This window comes from Sycon ciliatum, chromosome 8 (genome assembly GCF_964019385.1).
Source record: "Sycon ciliatum chromosome 8, ocSycCili1.1, whole genome shotgun sequence".
Classification (NCBI taxonomy): Eukaryota; Metazoa; Porifera; class Calcarea; order Leucosolenida; family Sycettidae; genus Sycon; species Sycon ciliatum.
The window spans coordinates 26,914,051-26,921,529 of NC_088650.1; the positions used below are offsets into that span (position 1 = coordinate 26,914,051).

General features: G+C 46.8%; 1 long non-coding RNA gene across 1 annotated transcript; it reads right to left on the bottom strand.

Annotated features, from left to right (window-relative positions):
* Positions 1 to 231: 231 nt before the first annotated feature.
* On the bottom strand, positions 232 to 2,143 carry LOC135823397 (uncharacterized). Its single transcript, XR_010554695.1, has 4 exons — positions 1,678 to 2,143; positions 1,339 to 1,454; positions 978 to 1,082; positions 232 to 674 (listed from the first exon to the last, which is right to left on the bottom strand). It is a non-coding gene; the product is annotated as an uncharacterized LOC135823397 (long non-coding RNA).
* Between the last annotated feature and the right edge of the window lie 5,336 nt (positions 2,144 to 7,479).

Consider the following 7,479-nt stretch of genomic DNA (forward strand, 5'->3'; position numbering starts at 1 on the left):
GACACAACAGTATTGCCGTCTGGCAGAACAACAGCAACATGTGCTGTGCCCGTTTATTACATATTGGGGAAAGATAAGAGTTGATCACAAAATAGAACTGACAGAAGTGGAGTGGAATATTGAAATAAAGATAATCCGAAGATGAAGCAAAGATGATGAAAGATAAGAAACAAAAAATAGAAGGACCGATGACACAGATATTAGGCAGCTTGAAACCAACAAACATATAAATGAAGGTGTACGTAAAGGGTCCAAGCACGAGGAGCTGTAGTAGTGATGGGCACTGGCACTGTATCATCATGAGTATTACATACACATGGATAACATTGCAATATTTAGGTTGATTGATGAATAGTAGAGCTAGTGAAACAGTGACACTTTCAACAGAAAGCGGAGATCGCAAATGCTGCCGAGAGCAGAATAATATGGGAGGGTGCTGATAATTCTGAAATTGGGACGTCCAGTTCAGGGGAGCCCGGGAGGTTGTCGTGCCGGTAAATCTTGATATCTCATACAACTGTCCAATGAAAGAGGTTGTGTGCGACGAATCTACGTACTTGCACGGTATAATGCCGGACAGGGATGAAATTTGAGGAGTGGTCCTGAAGACTTCGCCAGTTGTGCCACGGAGAAATGACGGGCACTGGACATACTCTCACAGATTGGATGCGTGCCTGGAGGGAGAAGGAAGCACCACAAAGCAACACAGAAGATTTAGTATTGCATTCACTGTTATAGCGTGATAGAGGCAAGCTTCACAGTGCCACACCCACGGCCATGATAATACAAGACACTCAGACTACATTATGTATACATGTCGCTATTAGTATCTCGTCAAAGGTTTTGAACAGACTCCTATCACTGCTTACATGTGTAAATTCATCTATGGACATGTACAAGTAGCCCTGGATGGAGCAGCCCAGTACATAGCATACTGGCTACATGGTAGGTTCAGGTCATGATTAATGTGTACTCACAGTGTGAAGTGGAGGAAATCCGCACGAGTCCAAATGAGTTCAGTGACATGTACATAATTATTATGGAAAGCTGAACGGAGTATAGAAACTGTTCTGTGTTCCGACCTGTGTTGGGCAAAGGTCAACAAAAGAAGATACGCAAACACAATCACATGAAATACACGTTCATTGGCTTGAGGGAAAGGTGCAACTACTTGTTCATTGGTGTCAAAATTCAGATAGAAAACATCACTATGTACGAGTTCATACCAGTCTTGGGCTTTAACATATTATAGGAAAAGACATCACTGGGTGAAGTCCATAATAGAGTGTAGGATCAACCTGCACCGCACAGGGTGGTGAACGGATAAAAATGGCTTACATTTCAATAAGGATTGCCTCGGGAGTTGGTGCATACCAAAGGAGATAGATGACTGTCCTCTGTATCCGGGCGCAGGAGATGAATGATTGTGTACACTGCACGTACGTACCGAAATCCTGTATGAACGCAAAACGATGCATGCACAGCATGTATGCATGCACGCCGCACACCACACAGAGGTAGCCAAAGATTCATTTGAACCGATATAATTAATCCTGCATCTGCAACATCAAGATATTCAGGTAACTGCCATGTACCAACAATGGTAAACTAGGATTCTGCCTTCAAAGCAACACCAATATTCTATGGACTAAGATACAACAGGAAGTACAGTGGTACCTGCACAATGACATTGCAGTGGCCTTGCCAAATCACTTGCTGTTTGCATGGCTCAACGCTGTCAAGGTGATGGATTGGTCCTCAGTGCTTGCTGCGTAACCATTGGTTGTGTCATGTGCCGATGCAGGTATCCTGGCGATGCTGTGCCGATCCAGAGTAGTGTCATATTATCTGGGACTCACACAGAGGAAACACGCACACACCAGAACACACACACACACGGCGCCAAACAACGGTTTCAGAGGTCACATTCTTACCGAATTATCAGAGCTTAAACCCCAGATTGAAAGATATCCGTACCCCTGCCCCACCTGAGTAACAGAAAAAGTGGTTAATACCTGTGGGGAAAAGAAAGGTTAGTACCTGCGGGAATAGAAAGTTAGTACCTGTGGAAAAAAGGATTAGTACCTGTGGGAAAAAGAAAGATTAGTTCCTGTGGGGAAAGTGGTTAGTTAAGAATGATTGAATTTGAATAATAATAATAATAATAATAATAATAATAAAACAGGTCGCGTAATGAAGCAGCATAACGATAGATGTGCAAAGTCATGATGCCTGGTCCGCTTCTGTCCTGGGTTCACTACCCCGTGCGTTGCAGCCGCGAGCAAAACCAGCTCAGGCTGAGAGTTCCCTCCATGATTGCTTGTCCAAAGCGCGCATTCTGAGCCCACTCAGATCAGTCATGGCTTCTTTTTGAATTTGAATGAAGCAGCAAAAAAAGAAAATGGTTGCATAGTAAGGAACAGTATATCAGGGTGGGAGACTGAACAAGTTACAACAGGCGGAGAGACTGAACAAGTATTAGTTACAACAGGCGGAGACACAGGCAACTGCCCTCACTTGTGCCCATCTAGTGCAACTACGCGAGGACGACGGGACCTTTGGAACCCTGGTTTTCACGCCTCCACCCCAGGAGCACAAGAAAAGACAGCCGACCATGCCTCCAAACGCATACAAATGGGCCAAAGTATAATCCATGTTTTAGCAAATGTTCTAGAAGGCAAGATCATAAGAGAGGAGCAAGCGAGACCTGAATATAATAATATAATAATTATTCAGTACAAAGTCATGTTGAAGAATCAAAATTTCATAATTATGATCATAATACAAAGTAAATAATTGTTGGTAGGATCACCAATGTTACAAACGTTTACAAACATTGTCCACCACAGACATCTCTGCTCTGTTTTGGTTTATCATGTGCTTTTAGGTGTACCCCAGTACAGACACTGACGAGTGGCTGCTTGAAATAATAACATAGAACTTGTTGTGTTCCTAGACTATGTTCACTCCTATGTGGACACCAGTTTGGGACCACAGCCTTACCAGGGCACTGTGTTTCGGCAACACAGCGGCACTAGAAAAAACACTCTCAGTTTCCAAAGACCATCTGGTTGTCCAGCGACGATCGCAAGCCAGCAACAGCCGATTGCGCAGTCTACTGAAGGGGAGCAGGAAGGAGGAACGCCAGTCTTGATGCCCAACGGTGACAGCAAAAAGTAAGGGTGGGTGATTTTCACAGACTGCATAGATGTTTACGCCTTTGTCGAAGACAACAACTCACACTTCTCCACCACCTTGATATGATCACCCACTAACACACCAGACAGCCTAAGAGCCTAATATCTAAAACCCATAATTAAACCCGCTGAAAATACCTACTGACAAAGGCATAAAACAATCCATGCAGTTCTGTGGACCTGAAAATCGTGAAGGCGAAGCAAAGAGAAAGGGGCGAAACCGAACAACAAGCAGAATCGCTCACAGGTCGAATTTTAGACACGGCCCAAGCCTCCCATGAAATGGTGCTACTTTGGGGGACTCCAACCTTTTTGATAAACAAGCATGCATTCAGATCTACTGCTAGCTGCACATCAATAAGTGTGCCAAGGATACTGCCAGACATGCACAGACATACACCACGCCTTCACACATCACACAACACACGTAACTAAATGCATGGCTGTATGTTTGTACATGGCTGTATGTACTCTTAGTGGAATGTGTGGATAGACTGGTCAAATGATGATATTAGCATCCTGTATCCGCCACCTGAACCTGTCCTCATTCTACCACCAGTCCCTGTGATTCTGAAGCATCATTCATATGTGTGTCTTGTGTGAGCAGGGCTGAGTCCGGATTACGTTTAGCTTGTTTAGGTTGGCCAGGACACGATTGCCGTTTAGTACACGAAGCGTTTCAGATTACTTAGGCACGAATTTGTGGGCGGACTCAACCCTGCACACATGCATGTGTGATCATGAGAAGAGAAAGCAAGGATTGTTTGTTTTGCAATTTGACCTCTGCTACGGGGCACTACTGAATAATTTCCATTTTCCTTGTGCACCTTTCCTGATTTTCAAAAAAATGCTTAGACCGTGCCTGTTCCTTTTTTCTTTGGAAATAACTAAAAAAGAGGTTTTTTCACAATGCAGAGATGCAGGATGAAAACCAACTCTTAGAAGCTTGTAAAGCAGCAGTGGCGGATTTCAACCGGCACCACTGCATTCTGAAAATAGTTGGCTGGGAGAGGGGTCTTTGTTTCTGTTTGCCCCAGATCATACACTACTGCAAGAATTGTGAAGGGGAAAGCATGGACCCAGTTTGCAAGGGGTCTCCCCTGATACAGTGTAAAAACTGCTCAGTGACACATACGACATAATTATTATTATACTACAGTCCTACGGGGTTCACTGCAGTGCCCTTGGAGAATTCAAACACGGGAAATATTTTGCAATGTAGCTAACAAGAACCAAGCACACACATCATGAGGCCGGAACCGGCTACTCACTACCACCAGATTGTTTGTGGGAGGTACACTTGCCAGTACCCCGGTAGACCGATGGGTGGGCTAGCCACTAGTGCTGGGCGCGCCACGTTAGGGCACCACGTTAGGGCTTTACCTGCTTGCACCCAGCACCAGCAGCTAAGTCCCTGTGCGAAGCCTCCACGTCAGCGTGTAACGTCACGATGCCAGGGTGCCTGCCCGCTGCACTATTGATGCCTATGCCTAACACTATGACAATACAATCCTACTTCAAGCAATCATACACGACAAGAGAGCATGTCACAGCCAGCAAGCAAGCAAGTTTGACTCCGCACTATTCCTCTATTTTAAGCCATAATGGAGGGGAGGGTGAATCATGCTGTTTAAACTCCATACATCCATATTCCTGCCCAAAACCTGTGTATAGTCTGAAACAATCACCAGCAGCCCACCGACCACTACCATCCCATTTCTTGCCCATATCCACCTCAGAAGACCGAAACGGCACTCCCTTGTGCACCTACATGAACCAAAGTCCTGATCGTTTCTCTCATCACAAGCCATGCACAGCCTTCCAATCCTTGTTCTTACCCATCCTTACACCTAATATCCCTACAGAGCATAGCTATGTTCCACCAACCGCAAAGTAATTATGTCCCCTCGCCCAGCCACGATCCCACTCACCCCCACTAAACACAGTCACCACCTTCCCTTACACCAATCTCATTCCTGTAATTAACCGGGCACCTCAAACATCAGTCTAAGACTACTTAGTATACTGATTCTCCCTGATCACCCAACAAACTCCCTTGCTAAACGCACGCTAGTGAACCACTATGCTTCTCCTTGCGGCCTGAACGTTACCACCGCATGACATATTCCCCTAGGATGAATGGAGTTTGAACAGCCTGATCTTAGGAAATTTTGTAAGGGGTTCGAGTCTGCTGAGGAACACAGTGCTCAGTCAGCTCGACATAAAGAAAAGAAAATGAGCCAAACTCCAAGTACACTTCCTAGTGCTATGGACCTAACACTACATGACACAGTATAATTATTTCCAGTTATTTGACCTCACATTATGCAAGATGGAGCTATCCTACAACAACCTATAATACCTAATTGTACGGGGACTAAAAGTAAATACACACAGCGCGTGTGTGTGTGTATGTGTGTGTGTGTGTGTGTATGTGTGTGTGTGTGTGTGTGTGTGTGTGTGTGTGTGTGTGTGTGTGTGTGTGTGTGTGTGTGTGTGTGTGTGTGTGTGTGTGTGTGTGTGTGTGTGTGTGTGTGTGTGTGTGTGTGTGTGTGTGTGTGTGTGTGTGTGTGTGTGTGTGTGTGTGTGTGTGTGTGTGTGTGTGTGTGTGTGTGTGTGTGTGTGTGTGTGTGTGTCACTGTGTGTCCAGTGCGTGAGAGTGAGAGCGTACGCAACATCACATGCACAATTGTAGATGGTGGGGTTGAGTGGGTCGGGTTGGGGGGGGGGGGGGGCAAGGACGGAAGGGGCATCGCAAGGAGTGGGGAGCTCAACAGGATGGGCACAAGTTCTAACGTTATCACTACAAAAGGGTATACAAGTCATGCATTACACTAACCTGTAACCCCCACAAAGATAGAGTCATAGACAAAAACACAGTGATACTATGTTAGCATACCTAACACTCCTACATACACTCACACACACGCACATGCTCATTTATTTTCACACGTATCACAACCGCCCGACTAGTATCAGACCTTGCCGGGAGGTGACAGATATTTCGGAAAACGAAACAGAAAAGGGCAATGTGAATTCAAGGCGGTGCAATGCAGCAAGTCAGCGCGCAATCCTACTACTGGTTTACCTATAAGACCTAGACCTAAGCAGCGAGCAAGCACCGTTTCTGGACTCACGCCACCTCAGAGGAGCTGGACGGACGACCGGTAGTAGCGTCTAGCGAGTACCCAGGTAAGCGGTAGTAGCGTTGCATTTCATTCCCCGACTTGCGAAGCTCCTGGTTGTTCCTCGCACGGAACGTTCGTAGAAGAAGCCCAGTACAGCCCTAGACTATGCCCAGCTCTAAACGAAGAACCGAGGAAATATGAAGAGCTACAATGTAGTTACTGGGTAGACCCGTCGGAATGGTCTTCGGAAACTTGCCAGTGTATCGCTGGCCCAGGGCATAGCATTCACGTGCTTTGAAAACTGGAAGGAAAGGCGAAACACATCCCTCCTTCCACCTCGTGCAAGCCAGCAAACAGAATGAGGCTGTGTGATTCAGCTGCAACCAGTTTTCTTCATCTCCCGCCACCAATCACAACTGGTCACACTTCCACCCCGCCACGCCGTACTTTCCTTCATGGCGGCGTGTGTTCCTCACCATACGCAGCACCTAGCAACGTCTGGTGGCAAGAAAGCAGACGTGCAAACTCGGTTTGGGCTCTGCAACATCCTAGCTCGCAGCGCTGCACGTGCATAGTCTACAGGCTAGGCGGAGGCTCGTGCTTCGCGGTCCGAGCAGTTCGCTGCTACAGAGTACAGACTACAGTGTAGGATGACCCTGATGAACCCGACCGTAAGTACAGTACAGATGTCTTGCAGGAGTCAGCTCTCCACATTGAAACGGGGGTGGGGTCTAATAGCATTGGTCCGCGGTGGCTGGTCTCAGATCGACTCTCAAGCCTCAGGGCAGGGTATAATGCGATTTGGATGTGGGTTCCATGTCCAGTGCTGCAGGCTATTTCTGGTCTACAGGGTCTACCGTGATTGGGCACCGAAATAGGCAGCAGAAGGAGCCATACTAGACTGCCTGTAGCAGGCAGGTGTGGTAAGCAGTCACTCGACACAGCCCGTAGTGTAATATGCCCCCCCCCCCCCCCCGGCCGCCTACTGCAAAACGCCAAATATTCGCGTCACTAAATTTTCGCGACTTCTTAGAACCAGCAAGTTTGCGATGGCAAAAGTTCGCGAACCACCTGGGCCACCTACATGCCCCCACTGTTGAAGCTTGATTTCACACTGGTTCGGGTTACGCTCTTCTCGCGAAAATAGCGAACAT